At 38.9% G+C, this 23802-nt stretch overlaps 1 protein-coding gene across 14 annotated transcripts in view; it reads right to left on the bottom strand.

Annotated features, from left to right (window-relative positions):
• The window catches only part of RBMS3 (RNA binding motif single stranded interacting protein 3), a 700434-nt gene that overhangs the window by 403099 nt on the left and 273533 nt on the right, over window positions 1–23802 (bottom strand). The window lies entirely within an intron of this gene.

The raw sequence follows: 23802 nt of genomic DNA, 5'->3' as shown, positions 1-23802 counted from the left end.
GGGAGTTAGGATCAGAGCCCAGCAGACCTATGCAGAAAAAGATCCTTAAGCTCCTCTGATATCTGTAGTATAAAAAGGCAGGAAACCAACACAGGTGTGTTCCTAAATGAGCTGCATCAGCAGAAAGAACGTCTCTAAAAGCATGCAATTCTGAACTATTTTTCAACAAGGCCAAGTGCAAGGTCTTGCACCTAGACTGGGGGTAATCACTAGCCTAAAATACAGGCTAGGCAGATAGTGGATTGAGAGCAGCCCTGAGGAGAAGCACTTGAATGTATTGGTGGACAAAGAAGCTCAACAAGAGACAGCAGCATGAGCTTTCAGCCTGGAAAGCCAATCATATCCTGGGCTGCATGAAAAGAGTGGGTGGCCAGTAAGGGAGGTGATTGTCCCCCTCTACTCTGCTCCTGTGAGGCTCCATCAGGAACCCTGTGTCCAAGGCTGGGGCCCCCAGCACAAGAAAGCTGTAGAATTGTAGGACTAAATCCTAGGAAAGGCCACAAAGATGATCAGAGGGCTGGAGCACCTCTCCTTGAAAGACTGAGAGAGCTGGTCTGACTCAGTCTGGAGAGGAGAAGAGTCCAGGGAGATCCCATTATAGGTGCTGGAAGGGTAAAGAGGGCATACAAGAAAACCAGGGAGGGGCTTTTTACAAGGGCACATATTGATAGAACAAAGGGTAATGGTTTAAAAAAAGAGTAGGTTTAAATTAGATATAAGAAATAAATTCTCTATGAGTGTGGTGAGGCACTGAAATAGGCTGCCCAGAGAAACTGCTCCATGCCTGAAAATGTTTCAAGGCCAGACTGGCTGTGGACAACATTGTCTACGGGGACATCTCCCTGCCCATAACAGGGAGATTGGAACTGAATGGTCTTTAAGGTCCTTTCCAACCTACTCCACGATATATATATATATATTTTTTTTTTTTTGGCCCTTTCCACCTTACACTAGCCCTAAACGTTGGGTGCCTCTGTTTTCATACTGGGACATAATGTAGCAGCACTCCAAGACCTGAGGAGCATTACAGATTTATGCCATAATTGCACATAAGAAATTGGTATTTTCTGATAGCATCTGACTCATAGTTAGACCAAATGCTTTGAGATGTGCTGGAAAAGTAGTAGGTATTATTACTATGATTTGTCTCTTCCGTGCCAGACAAAACACACTGAATTGCAGCTTTCCTTGTTTACATGAAAACAAGGAAATTAGCCTTATATCAGTGCTATCGAGGGAATGCACAAAGTATGTCCTAGAATACAGGCTGATTTTGCTACCATAGAGATATTTAGAGGGCAGTACCATATTCAAATGCCTTTGAAGTGGAAAATGTTACTCAAGGGCATCCTGAACATGAAATGTATTATCATACTTATCCAGTTATTATTCTATGTAGTAAATGTTGTTTACATATTAGTACACACACAGACGTTTACATGTTTTATATACAGATACTGATTACAGAGCATTACAGATTTATATACATACAACAAAACATATTGTATATAGCAGCACATTTCCAGTTCTGTATACACAAATGCAAGATAGGACAACAATTATTTTGTCCACATTTCAGATACTGCTTTATGTAGCAATTCTTGTTTTGTGCAGCTCTTCTCTGATTGCCCAACTATCTTTTTAAAGAACTGTATGACAGACATGTTGCATGAGAAAGACCTGACTTGCTGGGTTTTGTGGGCTGCATGCGTTTTTTTGTTTTGTTTTCTAACATAGAACAAGTAGATAATTAAGGAACAGAAAGTGTACTTTAGTTCTGCTGGCCAACAGGAGTACTTTGTAGGTAAATTGCACTGTACTTCATAAAGCAGTTCAAGGACTGCAAATTCAGAAGCTTCACAAAGTGGGAAAACATTTTTTCCAAATGAAAAGATTGAAGTAAAGATGAATTGACTTCCTCAAGGCCACAGAAACAGAAGAACAGAAAGCAAGAGTCACTCTTTGAACCATTTGATCTATTCTTTCACTGGAAGCAGGCCTCCTTATCAGTTGAAACAGGTCTATTTTGGGGACAGTTGTTTCATTTTATTATTATTTTTTTTTAAATAGCTTCAGTTAAAATTCAGTGCTTTTTTTTGTTGTTGTTGTTGTGGGGTTTTTTTTGTTTTGTGTAGCTCACTGAGTTGGGTGGAATGGAGTAAGTAACGGAGAGACTCATTAACTCCTATGCTTTTCACCACTGCTTTCAAAGCAATCATGGAATTAGCTAGAAATTGTTCTCTGGCCCATCCATGTTTTCTATTGAACGATTTTCATGATGGAAGAGCCAAGATCTGTGACCTTAACTTGGCTCCAATAATGCAGAGAGCAGCCTCTCCTCTGTGGTGAACTGAGCCTTGAACAATTTCATTAAAAGGAATCATTCTAACAGATGAAATCGATGCTCTCATAACACAACGGTCTAAATCATTAATACAGATCATAATTTCAAGAAGGTAAGAATGTAAATTTTTCCCATCTCCTCCTCTCAAAAAATGGAATATTTTGGTCATTTGCAGGAGACAAACACACCTGCAGTACTGACAGCCTAATTTCAACATCTATTCATTCCAACACATCAAAAGGAACTGAGATGCCCCCCTCGTTTCACAACATGCAACTCCTCAGACCCAAAGCAACAGTAGAAAGTAGGTGGACCACCTTTGAAATGAGATTGATAAACATTTAAAAAAAATAAATAAATCAGTGTGTTTGTCACCAAGTAACGCTTCTACTGTGAAATAATGTCAGTCTACACAGAAAGATGCCAAGCGCCAGTTATGGTCAAGCATTCAATTTGATACGAAGAACATTATTGTATTATTTCACATGAAGAAGAATTACATAGTCGAGCAGCCTGACAGCTGCACATCCGAAGGACAATTTCTCCAAAATAAATGCCAGCAGCTTATTAAATTACCAATACATTGCTAAGCTATAGTGACTTACTGCCATCGGACCAAAATATTTTCAAATGATTTTTTTAAAGGGCAGCACCGGGAAGCTTGCAAATCACACATTCACATTTTAATGAAAGGTGCAATTACATAACATTTACCCTGTATTTAATTAGAATGAAACATCAATAAGGCTCATTTAGCATCCGTCTAGGATGTCAGCAACTTTTTAAAAGGTAGTAACAAATATTAGTTTTTGATTTATACAGTTATGCTGCAGAACAGCACCGTACTTGCTAGGTTGATATTAAATGACCGAATGACAAACTGGAGTTTTGTCAATTCTAATGCAAAGATAACTCGACAATGGTTCTTGCACAGAAGACAAATCAAAGACTAATTTAAAATCAGCATAATTTCTTTCAAAATAACAACAATAGAGAGAATTACCATGTGCAGTTATGATGGAGGAATGCATCTGTTTTTCTGACCTAGCTGTCACTGTTACGACTGCTTCCTAACGCTTTGAAAATTACAAATAGCTGGTGTATGTCTCCTGAAATAAATAAATAATAAAAAGATAACACAACCACACCATGAGAATACCTTTAGGGAAGGCATCACGTGTGATGCAATTAATCCTGGTTTTCCAGTCTATTTTCAGCATAAGCTATTTCTTACACCACATACCCTCAGAAACTCCCTTCCAGGTGGTGGCACAGTTACAAGCCAGGCACAAGATCTAGTAATACATTTCCTTCTAGCTCAACAGTCTTTTCCTGTCCTGAGCACGCTTATCACAAAACTCTAGATCTAAATTTCTACCCACATCCGATAATTTAGAAGAAATGTGATAACTCAGTTACTCCTGCACCAACAGTATCCTGGTGAAGTACTGTGCAACAATCTGCATCTTCTCCCCTGGATGCTAGAAAATGATGATATAGTGATGTAACAGGTGGACAAAAACATCTGGAGTTTTAAAAACTTACCTAATCAGGTCTACTTTCAGCCAGCAGCTGAACCCACAGATTTTACTGAATTACACATTCTATAAGCTCACCATATAATGCTGTGAGCTGCTGGGACATACAGATACTTACAAGAAAGATTATAGCTCTTCTGGCCAGAGTGAGCTCATGGTGTGCTCAGTATATATCCTGCTGCAGAAATATCCTTACACAAAACATCCAAAGTACGTAAGATGTCCCATGAAAGCCAGTGGAACACCTTCTGTATCTTTACCTTACACTGCTGACTGCAGGTGCAGGTTGCCACTGACCACAGCCTTTACAACCAGGCTCTTATGAGATGCTTGTGAAATAGAATGCCTGGAGTTGCCACCTAGCTGTGAAATTAAAATTAAAAAATTCTTACTTTCAATGATTTCAGTGCTTGCGTATTATAAGTTGACATTCAAGTAGGAAAATAACTTCAGGAAAACATGGCCTTCTAACTCAATATTGTGCAGCAGCCTACCAAGTAGAAATATATATCTGTTACGAGAAAATTTAAATATTTAACATCCTGTGTGATAAATATCTAATATTTACTCAAGCTCATAATGAATGCTTGTCTAGAAGGAGGATATGAAACTGCACTACAACTATGCCATTATTTAATTAAGTTTCCCTTTAAAAAAAATTCTAATTTGCCAGCCAGCTCGCTAATGATTTCATGACCATGCTACACAAATATTACTTCCTTGATTTGTTTTAGATGTGCTCAAGTAGATTTTAAAAGGGCATAAGATTTGCAAACCACCTCTTTGCTCTCTCTTATGGAACCTCATGACAGAAGATGCTCTATGCAAGCCTCGTACAGAAGAAGCAGCGATCAGAGACATTCAGATGGCTTTCCGCACAGGTCAGTGCTTTGAAATAAAGCATAACAGAGCATCTCCACACATTTTGATTATTCATACTCCTTGGAGGTCACCTGTACATCGTCAAGACACATTTAAACAGAAACATCTTTGAGAACAGAGGACCTCAAGAGATGAGAAGAGCAGTTCTTTGATTGAAGCTCTAAAGTGAATCAAGTTTTGAGGTCAGATTCATGATCCCAGTAGGATGACCGCAGAGTGCGTGATGATTCACCCCATGTGTTACTTCAGCAGGGATCAGTTGTGCTCCCTGTGCTTTCAGGAGGTATTCACCTACAACAGGTGATGGTTTTAGGAACATTCACAACCCTGGAACATTCACTAATTAAAAGCACGAATCAGTAAGCTTCAAACAGATTGCAAGGATTTTTCTGTTGTTCAAGAGGAACAATCTGTGCATCCGTGTGTGGTAGCTGTGACCCCAGCTGCCCTCAGAGGTGGGTGCCAGATCTCAGTGTGCTTGCGCAGGAACCAAAAGCTCTTCTGTTGAGTCAGCCTCAGCCAAGTGCTAGACATCCTCCTGCCTAAGAATGTGCTGAAACTACTTCTGACTCACCAGCAAGTCAAATTTGATAATTCCAATTAATGCTTCAAAATATATATTTCTTGTTTTTCAAAGCAAGAGTCTGATGGAATTAGTACAGCAGGATGAAAGGGGAACAAAGTCTCTGAAGACAACTAGCAAAAGCATGTTTGCATGCCTTTTTATTTTATAACAATGCTAAAATCAAGAAGAATTGTTGGCTTAGCTTGTTTTCAGCACATATAGGCTTTCTTGTCCTTACAGTAGCAGGTCAGTACTTCTCACCCTCGTAATTAACAGTATCTCCCAGCCCTATCGTAGGTGAAGTCAAGATGATGACCAAAAACATAGTTCTGTCTATCTTTCTGCAGGTAGCAATTTTGTTAGATCAACCTAATACACAGCTGTCTTTGAGAAAACTGCTCCGTGTCAGAGGACATCTAGTAACCTCCAGATGACAACTTTTCAACACTGCTGAACTGAACTGCATTCAAGTAATGACAACATTGACAATTCTTCTGATTTTCTCGTATTTGATGTTTTATTTAAGACCTCAACTCCTCAAAACAAATGATCATACAAGAATGTCAGCCTTCATTTCCTGAAAGTATACCTCCAGCCCTCACACTCTACATAAAAGCCTGGCAACATCAACAAAGTATACCTTCATGTCTCAAAAACCCAAAGCAAAATGAAGGAATCCAGTGTGTACTTTACATACTATCATTTTAAGGGATAAGATTAATTTCCATTCAGATTAAAATATTTTTCAAGAAGTAGCATGACTATCTAGAGAATTTACCTTGAATTTAAGTAAAAATTTTGCTTACAAAAAGCATTCAAAATGCACAGATATATGAGGCAAGCTTTAAAAAGAAAGTAGTTTGGGCTTTTTTTTTTTATTGCTTATTTTTCCTTGAAGAGTGCTCATTAATCCCAACAGATAGAGGAATTCATATTGGCTCAGTTTTAACATTTATGAGGTGCTTGCAAACTTCAACATGAAGTGGATCTATTAGGAGTTTGTTTTTGACACTGTGCAGAGACTTGTGGATGGATGAATAGGTTGGAAGGAGAGTCCTGAGGATTTTAATAAAATCTTTAAAGCAATAAAATAGTTGTTGCAGATGGAAAGGAAGGCAGAAGGGTACCCCATAGCTTTGCTGACTTGCTTAAAGAAGTACCACGAAGAGTTAAATTCCAGACTTCCATTCTTCCTTCATGTTTCACTTAAACACTAAAGAATGAGTTTATAATGCCAAGTTCCAATTTTGCAAACACCACTCTCCAAGCATGGTGCATTTTTTTTTAATGGTTTAATAACATACATTCGTGCGCAAACCAGTGCTATAATTCAAGATTCTTTTGAACAATAAAAGACTGAACAAATACTTAATTTATAAGGCTCACCAATGCTATTTAAGGATATTCCTGCACTACTGCAGAAATTCAAACCAAACATTCACATGTGGCAAGGTCCAAGAGATTCCCACCCAGTGTGGCCTTTGAGTCACCCCTTACGCCTGAGAAGCAGCGATGCAAACTATCTAACTCCATCCCATTTGTTTTGGGGTCTGACATGCCAGGCTCAATCAGGAAGCCCCACTCTGACGAGGACCCAAAGAAGGTGAGGAAAACTTCTGTCCTGTTTCCAGAGTAGCCAAGTCAGTCACAGATTATTTGTACAACTCTGGCTGAACAGCATTACTATTTTAAGGTCAACAACACTAGATGCTGTGAGACAAGCGTCCTGCACACACTTTGCTTAAATATTTGGTTAAAAAACAAACAAACAACAACAACACCACCACCACCACCAAGGAAGGAAAACATAGCCAAGGAAACTCAAAATCCAGTTCAGCAGCCACTGCATTCATGAACAAGGGACATGTCAAACCCATCAATCAGGGACACATTTGGCTTGGTTGGCTTCTCTTTCACCCCTATGCCATTCCACTGATGTACCTAATCCCAAAAGGACTTTACAGAAGAGGACAACATATTAAAAAAAAAAAAAAAAAAAAAAAAAATCAGACCTAACCAGATGTAGTTTTTTAATATATAAGAAGAGGAAATATATGAAGGTAACAGATACAGTAGCACTTCATATTCTCAATCAAAATAAGGTGTTTTTTTTTCCCTCTTCAGCTTGTGTATATCCCCAGCTGCAAAAATTAAATTCACATTAGGAGGACAAAGGCTCCTAATCCTTCCAATGAGTCACTGTATATACATTTTCTGTGTTTATGCCACTACAAATAAAACAACTGCAGAATTAGTTTAGTAATGCTGATTCTGTGTTGTCTGATATCACAGACCAATGCTTAAAGTAGCACAAATGAAAAAGCAACATGCCATACTGAATTCATTTCCCATTCAGCTTTCATAATCCTGTAAACAAGTAATGTTATTTGCACACTTATCACACACACTCCATCTTGAAACTTTTCCCCAAACTGAGTACATCAGAGAACATAACGTTCCTTTTTAATAGAACTGCTTATACAATGAGGCTATAAGAACAGTCTCCTGCACTCACGTCATGTCGTGGTTTGAAAGCCACAATACAAATTAGAAGAAAACACTCTAATCAGAAGATCTCCAAATTGTTAATTATTTGGAAAGAAAAATGTAAATAAATATGAAGCTTTCATTTTGTAGGACAAACAACAATATTTCACTAAACTGTACTGTAGACCCCATCAAGAGAAAGATGTTTGCAACACCAATTACACAAATTCACAAATTACAGGAGACCACAGAAGTTTTCCTTTATCCATGGTCAAACTCCACTATAACTTCAATTATGTGACATATAAATGAAACCACATGTTCACAACATTTCCGATCAGCACCAACCTGTGCTTTAAGGCAGCCCTCACAAATTAGTCTCAAAGAACTGCCGTTGGTAGTTAGAAATAAAAGCTCACAGGATGAAATATCAGTGGGAGTGAAAAGTTAAAGACTCCTACTTTAATATAAGGCAAAACGTTTTCTCAATGTTGCACACCTACAAAAGAGGTAATTAAAGGTGACGAGAGGATGTGTTACAGGAGGCAAAAAATATTCCCTCCAAACTCCCTGTCCTTGTGGAAAAATAATCTGTTTAATCCAAAGTGAATCTTTCCTAGTCCTCATTTGTGAAGCTAGCAGGGAAGGCAGATGTACAGTGGTACAGTCATCTGAAATACCTTTGGTAATATTTCCCTTAAATTCTATTAGAAACACATGGATATTTCTTTCACTCAGCAGCCAACCTGAAGTCAGCTCTTAATACGAACTCCATTCTCTCCTTACTTCCCCTTTATGAGGATAGGGGAACAGTTCTACAGGAGAATTAAAGCCAGATGTTGACAACTGGGCTGTGCACTAATGCATTTCTTAAATCCTAAACATAGACATCATTGACCCCTCCATGGTATCTCCAGGCAGCTGTATCTAATACACCTGCCGCATTAAGTATTCATTGGGATGAGGTATTGGTCAACGTGAGGCATCCACAGTTGGGCACCTCTGCTTTTGAGAATCTAGCTTTTCATACATCAAAGTCCACACAAGAATCGTGGTTAAAGACAGTCAGAAAGAGCCAATAATGTGTTTTTAGAATTGAGAAGGAATTTTACTGAACTGTTTTCAAACCATGTGTGCAATGGCAAAGTCATCTCTCTCTGCCACTTGCTGTGGAAACGGACACATTAGCAAGAAGAGAGCAAAAACAAGCTGGTATGAATAGGGTCAGATTCCTTTGCTTTCAGACAACAACATTTCTCATTACTGAGGGAACACAGGGAGGAAGAGCGAAGCACAGATAAGGAAAGAACTTCCAAGAGATGGAAAATGGACCCGAGTGCTAATGTGCTGGGTAATCCTGTCCTTTGACCCAATGGCTTAGCTATGCCTAATGCTTTCTCTGGCAGAGCAAGCTGCAGGGCTGAGGCAGCAATGGAGAGAAACACTCTGAGCTTTTATAGGAACAGGGGCTCCTGGTTTGGGGCTGGGCATCTGCAATCAACATCAGCTTCTACAGACACACGAGAAGTGTAAACAGCTTTTCTCTGGGTACCACTGCATATGCTCGCAGTTCCTTCTCCCCTGGCCTCACTGATAATGAGAGGCAGACAATGACCCCCTGTTGACTGATTTTCCCAGAAGCTATCACTGAATGTTTTCTTCAGGCAAATACTGTGAATCCTATGAATTGAATAGGAATGGAAGAAACCTGATTCTACAGCAATGTCTTTAAATAGCTTACAGAAGTGAACAAAGATTTATGGGTCTGATCCAAATCCCTTTGAAGCCAGTGGAAAGGCCACAACAGGGTACAGCAGGCATTCTGTTCCTGCTGAGGAAACACACAAAAAAGATGTCATCCTCTGTTAACTACTTTCCTTTTATGAGGAAGTCTTAGGAAAGGAAGATTTGGCCCTAAAGCACAAGAAATTATATATATATATATATATATATTACTAAATAGTTACTTTTATATTCCACACGAATAGATTCTGTAAAAGCTGATTGAAAATAACACCCGAGGTTACTCTACTAAGTCAATAGGTTATTCTTTATCTTTTTTTTTTCCTCCAGTAAAAAGAAGAGTTTCCTACCTAAATTAGAAGTATTTTGATATTGTATTACAACTTCAATTAAAGTAAAATGAGTACATACAGTTAAAAGAAACAAAGACAGAACAGCGACAACAACCAAAAAAAACCCAACACTTTCTAATCAAACTATACTGTTGGATGATTAGGAAGTAGTTTCAGACCTATGCATATCTACTGACTACTAATGGTTGTTTAATATCAGTTATCGAGTAATTCCATTTGTCTGCTGCTTACCCTAAAATCATACTCTCTTGCCTTTTTATATTCAGTGGTTTTCTACCTTAAAAATGGACTTGCAAAATCACAGAATCACAGGGATTGGAAGATCATCTAGTCCAATCCACCAAAGCAGGAACACCTAGATCAGGTCACCCAGAAACACATCCAGGTGGTTTTGAATGTCTCCAGAGGAGGAGACCCCACAACCTCCCTGGGCAGCCCGTTCCAGTGTTACACTCTTACTGTAAATAAGTTCTTTCTCATGTTTATGTGGAATCTCCTGTGTTCCAGCTTGCACCCATTGCCCCTTGTACTCCTATTCATTAGATGTCACTAAGAAGAGCCTGGCTCCATCCTCCTTACACTCACCCTTCACTTATTTAAAAACACTAATGAGGTTCTTAATATTTCTTTTTAGCTTGTTTCTGGCCACAGTTTTCACCTGTCATTTAAGCTGGGTGGTTCCTAGTCCAAAACGAACTTCAGATGTGGTATGTTTGAGTTCCATTTCTAACTCGCGTATGGTGGTGGTCTTTTCCTTCCTCTCAAAATCTTTTTATTTCCTCCCTAGCAGCACAGACAGTTCCATATCAATAACTTGTTCCCCTTCACAAACTTACAACACTTTTCTCAAAAAGTTTACAAAATAAAATAATAGGATTTCAGAGCAACTGGATGAGACAGCATCAACATGTTTAAGTCAACATTGAGTAATACTCCGATTCTGGAATTTTTTCCCTAAACACATCCTATTTGTAAAGCTGTGCTACTCATGTGTTTGGCATTTCATAATAAGTAATTTAGCAAATCCTCAGGAACAAGGAGGATTAAGATACAGGAAAAAATCTTAATTAAAAAATAATTTATTGCAATACTGAAAGTTGATTCCTTAATGAAGTCTGAATTCTGTTGGCAGCTGTCTACACTGCAATATCTAAGTTTTAAGGGAACAATCACTTTATTTCTTTACTTTCATGAACACAGAAAAGGGAACACTGCATTAAGATTGACGTAACTAAACTCGGTTCTTGTAGTACAATGTAATTCGTCTTTATAATCTTCATTCTAATACTATTTCCAAACCACACCTTTCCTGCACAAGTATTTATTTCAGCCCTGCTTTCTGAAAGCTAAATAGGAAAACACCATTTTACAATAAAAATGCTTTCTTTGTTAGCTTTGCTCTACTGTATGAAGAAACAGTTATATATACACAGAGATTTCAAAGGAAGAGAAACAAATTTCCATGGCTGTATTTTTGTTTACTAAGAGATGAATGTAGAAACTGAAGTTTTTAACATTTGCTCCTAGTTCCCTTCTGAGCAATGAAGGCCACATTTTGCAGGGGCTACTTGTGTGGCATCTCACTCCATAGGCACTTCTACAAAAACCACTGGGTTTCTATGTTTGGCTCAAGCACAATTTACCACCCAAAACGAGCAGAGGCCCTTAGGAGATGGTGGGGTGTTTGTTACCAGTGCTTCTTTACTCAAAAAGGAATAAAGTTTTTCCAAACAGATGCACTGGTACTGCAGAGAGCTACGCAACCGCTGCCCAAACATCTCCTCCCCTACATGCCCGGAGAGTGCTGCTGGCGATGTTGGCTGTGGGAGTGACAGCAAGCAGTAGAATCCTTGCCCCACCTGTTTGCAATGCCTGTGCTCTGAAACATCTCTCCTAAGGAAGAAGGTGTTTTATTTAGAGCTCTGCAAATTTTTGCTTTGCTTTTATACGAGTCACTGTACTTACAGAGATGCACACACAGCTGCATATTTTAGGAGTTTTAATATTCATGATGTATTATGTTGGAATGGTAATCAGACAGCCAATTTTCACTGAGTTTCAAATAGGAGTTGGATACTACACTCTTTCAGTATCTCATGGGGGAAGGGAAAAAATATATGTATGTTCACAAACCAGCCCAATATCTTTTCGTGAGGATCACTGACAATGAATGAGAGGAAGGAAGAGGAAAGCGTTCAAGAAACAGCTGATGGGATACAAAAGCTGCTTTCCTTTCCTTTTTATTAAAAAAAAAAAAAAAAAGAAAAAAGAAAAAAGACATCAGGTCAGCAATGATGTTTCTATATAAATCAGGTCGACAAACATATCACATTATCATATTTTGAATCTGACACTCTTACTCTCATGATGACTCTTACCCATCTTAATGAGATTCCACCATGCTGAGAACTGCGACTTACAGCCTTCCCCAATGCTGTTCACTTGCATTTATTTCTATAGTATCTTTTCACTGAGGATAGAATAAAGATTTAAGAGTGGTTAAGGCTAAGCTAGAATTGGAATACTACTCTAGCATGGCAAAAGGCAATTGTGCTAATGTGCTACGCCACTTACTCAGTAGTAGCACAGAATGAGGAAAATACCAGGCACATCTCCAGTATCAAGCAACACAGCTACCTTTCAAACTGTAACCCCTCAAAATCTAACAGCAAAAATCAAACCTCTAGGATATTGCACTGAGCCTTTCTCAAACACAAGTAATTCAATTAATACCTATCAGATTCTGAGCAGCAAAACCAGAGATTAAAAATAAGCACTTCTGAACAACAAAATAATGTTACTATACTATTAGAATCATAGGATGGCATAGGTTGGAAGAGACCTTAAAGATCATCCAGTTTCAACCCCTCTATAAAGAGCCCTGTGATGAAAAACAACCTTACCGAAATTAACTTTATGTTAAAAAACAAACCCTACAAATCAGAACTAATAAATACTCATGCTCCCATATTTAGAAAATTAAACTGTAAACTAGATGTTTGATACGTTATTTATAACCAATGCTTGGCAATAAAGATGTAAATGGCACATCATAGACTCCTAACATCAGGACAGATTTCACCTCTACAAGAAGCAACGTGACAAGAAACATAGGCATGCCTGGCTGTCCACACGTGTGTACACATGCACATAAAAAAATATTGTCTTGTATGAAACCAGAATTCAAGGTTGTTACATGGTTTATAAGTAAAATGATTGAACAGCTTACTTCTTGGTCATTTCCTACAAACAGAAACACATTCATTTCCAAGAACTGAGGGAAAACTCATATGCAGCTTTGGAAGTGGTAACAAGTTCTGAATACATTAAATGCAGAACATATGTTCCCAGTAATAGGGACTACATCATTTTCTGACTCTCATCTCTGATGTGATTCTCACTAGCAAAGTTGTCTTTGTGGCTCTCCACATTGAAAGAAGGAAGATTTTAGTGTAAATACATACTTTTTCCTATCAATCATGATCCTAAGCAAAGATCTATTTTAAAGAGACCTCTTCCTCCAAGATGCATTCCTCAGAGTATAAATATCCAAAATGAGACAAGTTGTATGTCTTTTTCTCTCAATAAGCACCAATACAGAAGGAAGACTTCTATACACAGAGTCACAAAACTAATTAAAATTAACAACAAAGAAATGCAACATGGATGAATTTCTGTATTGGTAACACTGAAGCCATTTGGCAAATGCCACTCCAGGCAAAGTGACTGTTCTGCTTTGAGAGCCTGGAAATTCTGCAAGACTACATGTTGAAGCTCAGCGAAAGGAAGAAAATCCCTTGAATTTATTTTGGAAAAATATTGTTCAGCTGAAAGGACTACTACCTTGGATTTCAATATTAAGCCCAAAAACTATCTGATTAGAAACAGGGCCTCTAAACATGTCTAACTTAATGGAAAGTAGTATAGTATTTATTTTTGCAGGTATTTGACTGGGATGGTAACACACAAAATAGACTAAAATTTCAGAATCATATTCAATTACCTCACAGGAATAAGGAAGAACAGATCCTTCCTCCTTGGACAGCAGCCTCCATAAAAACACAAGACCTCCTGGAGGAATTCATTTAACATGGTCTTTAAACAAAGCATTTTGTCTAAGCCATTACTGTATGTCTACTTTTCTGCATCTGTGAGAGTAATAATTATTTCATTCAAGTATCCATTTCAACTCATCTGGTCCTGGATTTCATTTCAGTACAGCAGACTAGTTCTGCAAGCTCAGCACATCATATTCAAGGATATTTAATCCAAATAGTAACTTCAGCTCCAAAACAGAACCAATGCCACAACACTGTTTCTTACAAAGTTTGGCAAAAAGTAGATGAAGAGATATAGCCCAGATCTGTGATTCATACATCACACTGAGGAGACGCCACAGGACACATTACCAGTTTCTCAAGGTGTAAAGCAACCAACTACTGAACTGGCTCAAAATAAGAAAAGAAGGGGGGGAAAAAGAGTCATAGAATCACCAAGATTGGAAAAGACCTCCAAGATCATCCAGTCCAACCATCCACCTATCACCAATATTTCCCCACTAAACTATGACCTTCAGTGCAACAACTAAACATTCTTTCTATTCTTTCTTTGAAGGTAATCACTGTTCCCTACAGAAATGAGGAGACAGGCAGCAAAGGCAGGAAAAAAAAAAAAAAAAAGGAGGCTCAATTTCATAAAAGCAAGACTTCTCACAGCAATTTCATTTCTTTATGTGGGAAACAGAATTAAAAAACATTTTCTCTGCGAGAATAACTTATGACTTTCCCCAAAGTTCTCAAGCGTGTCAGTTTACTGACCAGACACCACATAGTACCTTGCCATGCTTCACAGCAAAGAAGGGAGAGAAGGGGAGGACAATGACACTTGCTTTCACAGAATCACTGAATTATAGGGGCTGGAGGAAACCTCTAGAGATTATCAAGTCCAACCCCTCTACAAAGCAGGCTCACAACAGCAGGCTGCACAGATAGGCATCCAGGCATGTCTTGAACATCTCCAGAGAAAGAGAATCCACAACCTCCCTGGGCAGCCTGTTCCAGTGCTCTGTCACCCCTACTGTGAAGAAGTTTCTTCACATATTGGTGTGGAACTTCCTATGCTCAAGTTTATGGCCATTTCCCCTTATCCTTTCAACTTTGGCATAACTCAGCTCTCATTCCACAAAGTCATCAAGTGAAAAAGATGCCACAAACACAAAGCAGGAGCAGAATTAAGGTAAGTTTCCTTGGGAGGCAAATGCTGTGCTGATATTTAACAAGGAATGAGAGACAAACATTTTTCTATCCCAACACCTATGGTTTAAAATGTGTCTAAGCAGCACAAAGGCTGTTCTGAACAGCTCAGCACAGAGCATTAACAGTTAGTGCTCTCTGAGGTTCCCTCTCACCTTAACCGATCAGGCTGAGACATCATTTTAGGCAGAGAACCTCAATAAAATGAAAAAAAGGAACACATGACATACAGAAGAGTAATTATTAGTGAAAAATGGACTTATGAATATGATGTGCGATATGTAATGTTCCCCTTCAACTGATATCCTCTTTCTTTCATCACCTCAAATATGTAACAGTGCTATAGCATTAACCACTTCAGGCAAATGCATGCTAACACTGCATAGTGAGAGCAGCACTAATAAGAAAGATATCTGAGGAAAAAAAAAAAAGTCACTGACAGTAGGAAAGTTACTGAGCATTAAAAGAATAGCCAATATAAAGTTAAATTGGCTCTCTATCTTATATCTATTGGGAGAAAAAAAAATAAAATCAAAAGCAGGATTCATTTTTTACTGGATCATTATTATGCTCCTCTGGAAATTGTCCGCAGTGACTCTCATTCCAGGAAATAATATAAATTTAGTATTAGAGCTGAACTCAGGAGTCTCACGCACTTTAAAACCACAAATTTAATTGGGTTCTGGAATCAAAAAGTTATATCCGGGTTCCATTTGCTATTCTTTCAGCCTCCACTTGTCCTTTCCAAATCAGGATTGCTAATATAAACTTTTACAAGTCCATAATAGTGAAAACTCTCAAATACAGATAATGGGCTGGATTGTGTCTGCCTCCACAAAAGTGTGCAAAGAGGGGGGGAAAAAAAAAAAAAAAAAAAAAAAATCACAAAGGCCCCTCATTGCACAATATTTTTTGTAGGGCCAGCCATGATTCACAGCCTTCCAATTTATGTAGGGGAGGCCAATGCTAGACTGTCAAAGTACCTGAGGAGAATTAGGGCTTGTTACTTGTGAGGCAATCAACTTGCCTTGTACAAGGGGAAAAGGACAAGCTGGTTGCTCCTACTCCAAAGAGGTTATAATGGCCCTTCTCCTTCTGCTCAAGCTGTAATGGTCTCCAGGTCTTTCAAACCATAGCAATCTCACCCTCACTTTGAAGAACACTGAAAATTCTTATCATTGAGTTTTGACTAAGGCAAGGATGCTTATGTTGGTTTTGAAGAGAAGGCAGATTGAAACTCAGCACTTATTACGTGTTGCTCCTGGAAAACGACACTCCTCAGCTCTGATTGCACCCTACAGAGCTCAAAACCACACCGCTTTCTGTGCCAAGAGGATGATAAGCTAAGCCTCACTATTCTGAGAGAGGATGCTAGAATGTGGAATTGGAATTGCAGTAGCTGCCTGACAGTAATAGTTTTAGAAAAAACACATGTTACAGTGACAGTAACATGTTTAAGCCCTGGGTCATATTAGTGACACTCAAAAGTGCTGATAAAATCATAATGCCAAACTGCAGCTAGAAGACCAGTAGTTTATGTAATAAATGACTTCTTTTCTCTGATACAGAACAGACACTTAACTCTTATCTCTTCACCAAAAAAAAAAAAAAAGTCAGAAAAATCTGGATTTGCACCCATCACATCAAAAGAGAAGAAAAATATCATTTAGCTTGTTTGTGGAACAGTATTTCCACATTTTTCTTCTCCATTAATATGTACTGATAATTACAAGTCCAGAACAAGCTCCAGAATTTCTGTGCTTCCAACATCCTTCACCAGCAAAGAATTTTTTCTGATCTGCTCAGGAAGTGAACCCCTTGTAAACATTTGAATCAAAGCCACTTATTCCTTAACAAACACGTCTCAAATTAAAGCATTCAATATTTCCTTAATTAAATGAACAAGAGAGTTTGAATACCCGAGCAGAACCACTGCGCTATTGAAATTTGCCATTATTATTACTAGAACAGTGAGCAGTGACATAAAATGGACCGGGATCTCCCCTGAGCAAAGCAATGCAGAGGACATGCTCACAAGTGGGGAGTTGAAGAGTTTGTACACTATGGGACACCATTCCTCCTTGTCTGGTACATAGAACCATACATGGACACTCCTGTTCTGTCACAATATCAAAGTTGCATAAACCATTTTCATGACAATGCTCCGGGATAGTTTAATTTAACCTGCTTTAATTAAACCCACTATGAAATTAAAGCATTGACAGTCAGCTTCCAAATTTCAGCTGAGAGCCACAACTTCAAGCAGACCAGAACAAAGTCCTTTTAGTGTGTTGTTACCTTGCTTGAAATTGCGTAAACATGTCCTAAGAAAGTCCTCAGATGACAGAACTGACAATTGAAATGTGTTCTATTTGAATCAAACACTAATGGTAGAGCCCAGAAAGCAATGGATTTCCTTTCAGGCCAATATTCTGTCTTCTAATTTCTGCTATTTCTAAAAATATTCTCCCTTGAAGTCACAATAATAGCTGTGTTGGTTCAGAGTGCAAGTCTACCTAATCCCAAATCCTGTATTTGACAACAACCGGAAGCAGATGCCAAGAGAAGAACACAGGCACAGAGGAAACAGAGACGCTATTCTCAAATACACTCCCCAGCCATCACTAACTTGCACATCTGGCACTATTGGAGTCTTCTGGACAGTTTTCTGGAGGCAATTCCTCTGTGCTTAGCATCCTTAGCAGATTTGTGTGCCATGAAATTACACATTCTCATTTTGAACCCAGGTGAACTTCAGTATCCCCTCTGGCAAAGCTATGCTTTTGATCCTTCAGCAGTGCTCAAATACCTAACTGTTAAGAGTCAAATGCTGGTGCTTAACCCCCAGAGATATCCAAGCAGACTCACCTTCATATCTTCAAGCAGTCTTAAGGTTTTACCTCCATTCCCTTAGACAAATGTTCTTTTCAGCAATTACATCTCTCCGATTTTCAATCATCCCTATCATCCCCCCTTAAGTATTCATCCATTGCAGTCAGAAAAATGCCAACATATGCCACAAGCACAAAAGCTGAAAAGTAACAACACCCTCTTTGCAGAAGAAATACTACTTGGAGTAGAAAGCAAGCCAACCATTTCTTCACTTGCCTCTCTTAAGCAACACTCTGTGCATATGGACAAACAGACATCACTCTCACAGCACACAGATGAGTAATGGCATTATATCTATAAAGGTCAGGCAGAAATATATGAATTCACTGAGCATTTGAAGGAAAACTTCACGTCATTTTTTGTAACCATGTGGTATTTTCATCACAGGCAATGAGAACAATGTGCAATTGCCATCCAGACTACCAGTTTGTCCCACAGTTACCAGTTTGTAACTTCACAAACCACTTCTCTGACCAATATGCAAAAAAAACATTCCTGGGAGGGCAGGATTCCCAGATTGGTTTATCAGAACAGCTGTCTACACTAAGATTTCGTGCCTATGGTTACAAGAATGTGCCATGGCTAATCTGGGTCTGGGTGGAATTAACTCCCTACAGCTGCTGGTGCTGAGCTTTCTGGCTCTGTTTTATTTGGCAAAGAGCTGCACAGGAAGCTGGAAGACTCAGTCACTACAGTGAAGCTTCTGACATTTTTGTTCCTGCACCCCAGAGAACCCAAACACAACTCCTGCCAGAAATCAGCAAACTATTCAATTTATACAAACAGGTGGGTAAACTCAGGTTGTAGTTTTGTTGTCTACTGATGCTGCCCAAAGCACAAGTCCTCACTAACAGTGGAGTCCTGTTCTTGTCACCTCTCTCGGCCAGTTGTCCCCACACCCCTTTGGGAACTAGTACAGTGCTTGCTTGGCCCAATGACAAAAGAAAAATTATAAAAAAAAAAAAAAAAAAAAAGTTGAACACATTAGCTTTCAGCCAGATCTGCTCCCTAGCCTGATTCACCTGGTAGCCACAAAAAAGCATGCATCTGCATCGGGAAAGGAGCAGCTGCCAGCAAGGACAGAATCACCTCTAGCACTAGGACTGAATTAAATAACCGTGAGATGGAAGCAAGGTAAGATCACAGCAGCTTTCTCCAGAGCTCAGCGGTGCTGCAGCGAGGGCAGGAAGTGGGTCTGTTTGTCTGCAGCACTGCGTAGATCATCATCCTGCTGTGACTCTGGACAGCCGCTTCTTAAGATGATTTAAATATCTATAAACATTGCCCGCTCAAGATTAAACAAATTAGTTGGTCTGACAGGGCACATTTACTAATTACTTCACCAACCTTTGGATAGTTTATCGAAAGCCATTAAGCCCGCTTCTGCTTTCTTAACAGAGAATATACTCCAGGAACAGCATGCTGCTTAGATCCTGGCCCACTTTCACGAAAACAAATGTGAATTTTACAACCTGCCATTCTTGTCCTTGCCACAAAGAGAGGGACTACCTGGCACCCATCACACTCCACCTCTGAAGAAACACAAAGATCTTCATGAAACTAGGACAGAAAGTGATCTTTTCTCCACGAGACCCAGTCTTTCCAGTTGAACATTAAATAAGATTGTCAGGGAGAGATAGGAGGCTTGTAATGCCCATGACTGAGTTATGTTTAGGAATCTTAGGTTACTGGCAGTGCCTACCTGGTGCCTAACCATAGCCCTTTAGTCTCAAAAGGTACCTACCTCCTGGGGAGTTCTTAAGTGTCACTCCACCCTGAACAGGGCTGCTGCATAGAGACCTGAAGCTCTGCCTTTCTCCTGGGTGGGAGTAAAATTCCCTGTGCTGTACAATGCAGTAGAAGATCAAACTTGGATATCTTACTCGGGATCACTAAGGCTGGCAGAAACGTCAATTTTAATCAAAATCCAATAAGAAGTGAACTGGTAAACCTTCAGAGAGCTGCCACGAACAAAATACATAGAGCTTCACTTTAAAAGACAACAACAACATCTCAGAGCCAAATCTGTGCTGAAATACATTTGACATAGGTCACATTAGGCATCCCATTTGACTTACCCTACTGGCATGTGGCTGCAAACTGCATATAATATATGTTTCATAAATTTACAACACCTCTATTTGTCCCAACAGAGACCAAACCTCCCCCAGAGGTTTAATTCACAGCTAATGCCCTACAGTAATTTCTCTGTAAGAAGCTGCAGGAAGAAGATTAAAAAGAAAACAAAATAAAACATTTAAATCTGTATTTCTCTATGGAAAGAGGACCTGCTACCATAACTACCAACTACACCTGATCAGGCTTGCAAAAAGAAGGAATCTTGTCCTTTTTTTCTACTAGAGTCCTCCTTTTCACCAAGAACCTTGATCCAACATCCTCACCAAAGAGTGCAAAGATTAGAGACATATTTTCAAGCATTTAGTGCCTCCAACATGCCTCCGGTTACAGCTTTGATTTCTTGGGGAAACTGTCTCAGCGGGAAGCTTAAAAAAAGCAGCATCTGAAATATGGCCAAATTTTTCCCTCACATATCCCCTTCAAACCATCCACGGCAAGTCATAAATGATGTCTCCTATTAACTAAGGCCTTTTGAGAATCCAAATCAGAGGCAATCCATTAAAATACTACTGACACTGTTGTAAGTAGACTTTAGGATTAAACAGATTTAGGAATGTTTAGATGATGAAGAGCCAGTGTCCATGATGTCCAATACTGCAAGATACATTTTTAGGCCTGCAAAGAGCACTTTTTTCTTCATTACCCTCTCCTTTTCATCTAAAGCATTTTTCTGCACATAAAACAAATTTCCAGTTCCTTTTCAGCCAATGGATTTCACTAAGCAAAATAACTGGAAAAAAAAGCAGAAAGCATAAGAAGAGCCACAAGAAGACCTAGCAGCAACCCAGACTCACCTTTAAAACCAGGCTTTTCATTTTAGGTAACAAGTTTCATCCTTGTTGTAGAAACAAGGACAGTTATATTCTCCTGTCTTTAAGAAGAGTGGCTGAAAATCATTAGCAACACCTGCATCTGCAAATCATTTTGTAATGCTCTGAATGAAAGACGATAATAAATTACACTGGCATTTATGGAACATTTGCAATTTCATCATTCAAGAGAACACAGGGATTCTGGAGGAGAAGCATGATAGAAAATCTTATATGATAGGAAATAATATGGGTAGTTTGCATTTATATAGCTCCCACCACCTGGGAATATTAAAAAAAGACATCAGCTGCAACTCTGAACATCCTTCAAGAGATTCTATAGGCTTCTTACCAATCTCAGATCAGAAAAGGAAGACAAAATAGTGACTTTTTCTTGAGTTCATACTTGAAAAGCCAGTCAGGAATTCCTTACTCTACCTACCCCACAACTTCTTAAACACTGAAGTGCCAAAATCAGAAAAATTGTTAAAAAAAATAATGAAGTAGTACAGAAATACTTATTAGCACAGCAGTGTGGGGTTGAATTTAGTATTTTAGCCATATACTCTGAGCAGAGAGATTAAATAAGTTGCATACGTAACTTATTCCTAAAGCAAATTCTACTGTAACTTAATTAACATACAAATACAATTTTTCCTTCTATTTTCTAAAAGGAAATTTCTATTTTATTTTCTAATGAGCTACAGTTAAAATTTCCTTTGCTTCAGCTCTCCAAGAGTGAAACTGTTACCAGTGTATATCTTAACATTTCCTTTTAACAGTGTCTGTTGCAGGAATTTTGGGGAGTACAATCAAGTATAAATTGAAGAACTTCCCAAAGCCATTTGGACTCGAACAGTTTATATTCCACTATTACAATTCTGTTTAGCCCCCCTCCTCTCAACTCAGAACATTGTTAGCTGGGGAGCAAAGAAGAATCCAGGTGGCTTATGAATAATTACCACTTTGAGCAGTACTTCTCTATACACATTTCTACTAATACCCTGTTCTAAATTTAATGAAATTTGAAATGCTCTGAATGTAAAGAGAAATATTTACACTGAGGAGCATTTTCTGACTTGGTTGATTTACTGTTGGTAGAAAAGAATTCATTAGCTGTCATGCCAGTTGTTGAAAAGACCATAATGCCAATGCGTGAAGTTGACATAATGAAAATAAAGGAAAGAATCTGGACCAAATTCAGAAGCAATCTGTAAGGTAATGTAATTTATACCCACTTATGCTCACTCAGATTCCCTTAGAACATATTCTACCCAATTTATTGATGTATGAGGGACTCTAAACTGATGCAATTTATGTGCCAAAGAGTCAGAAAAAGCTGTAAGACCCCAGTGTTGAGGGCACTTAAAGTCGCGCTTTCCAACATATTGTTCTCTTCGTTAATCTCTCTTGAATCTTTCCTCCTTTTACCACTCCAGCCTGCAATTTATGTCATTGGTAACCCTTGAGATGCAATGGGCCAAGTGAGAGGCATGGTGTAGGTAAGAGAGCATGACTCTAAGGAAATCTAAATTGATGGAACACGAAAGCTATAAAACCAGGTGTCTCTCTCTCTCTCTCACACAAATGCACACACACCTACTCTCCCCACCACTTAAACTCAATTTGAGATTTGGCTTTGCATGCTCTCCATTACCAATAGCAACTGAATGCGTTACTCACATACTACAAGCAGCTGCAGCTCACAGACCTTCATTTTAAAGCCAGGCAGAACATCATGATGATACAGTTTGACCTTCTGCTTAACAGAAGCCATTGAATATCACCCATTAACCCCTCGACTGAATGCAGCAAGTTGAGGATGAATGAGAAAGGCAGTGTTGATTTAAAGACTTCAAGTGATAGGGGGATCTGCTGCATCCCTCAGCAATCTGTTCCAGCAGTAAATTACCATCACTTCTCAAAACACTCACCATGCCACCATTTGAATTTCACTGGCTTCAGCTTTCAGCCATTGCCTACTTTCTTATTCTGTTAGGCAAGATAACTAGATAACCCTCTCTCTGTGTTTCTTATAGAGTTTATGTAAGATTGCCTCTCAGCCTGCAGTTCAGGGTCTCATGTCTTCTAGATCCAAAATGCTGAGACATCAAGAGAATACAAATATTGTAACCAAAATAGTTTTAGAATGAGTATGAGCTGAAAAATATTTATATATGCTATCCCGATAAAAGCCTTTTCATTTGGAAAAGGAAATGGAACAGCTGGAATCTGGTGACCACAGCTTCCTTCTTCAATTCTGAACACACCAGGACACTATCAGTTAAAGTGCTTACTCTCTCCATTGGCTTATCTGAATTTATTAGGAGGATGGGAAAGAAAGGCAGGGATGCAAGAGCTTTGTTAGCCATTGCGCCTCAGTCCCTACCAAAGGTCTCCTACTGACAGCTCTTCCACTCTGAGCACGCACTCCATCACAGAGAAAAGTGTTAGGTATATCCCAGAAGTTCTGATTTTGTCACTACCTGATAATATACTGAGGTATGTGGTCAGTGGTAACCCTGGTGGCAGTGACACACAGTCACATTTTCTGCTTTTCCACTGAACTACAAAATACAGTGTAATAAAAAAATCCTCACGCCTCAAGGAAGATCTCATTCCAAATTCCCTTACAGCTTGCAGAACTGTGGGAATCTTTCAGAAACAAACAAAGGGATGCTTCAGAGTAGCACTCTGGTTTCTTCCAAGATGTTCTCACAAGAAGATTCATCAGACAGTACAATATGCCACCATTGTTTCTGATTTCAGAGGTCAGCACATTAACCCATTCTGCACAG

This window comes from Meleagris gallopavo, chromosome 6 (assembly GCF_905368555.1).
Source record: "Meleagris gallopavo chromosome 6, MGAL_WU_HG_1.1, whole genome shotgun sequence".
NCBI classification, from domain to species: Eukaryota; Metazoa; Chordata; class Aves; order Galliformes; family Phasianidae; genus Meleagris; species Meleagris gallopavo.
The sequence above is the reverse complement of the archived record's forward strand: the minus strand, read 5'-3'. Positions and strand labels throughout refer to the sequence as shown.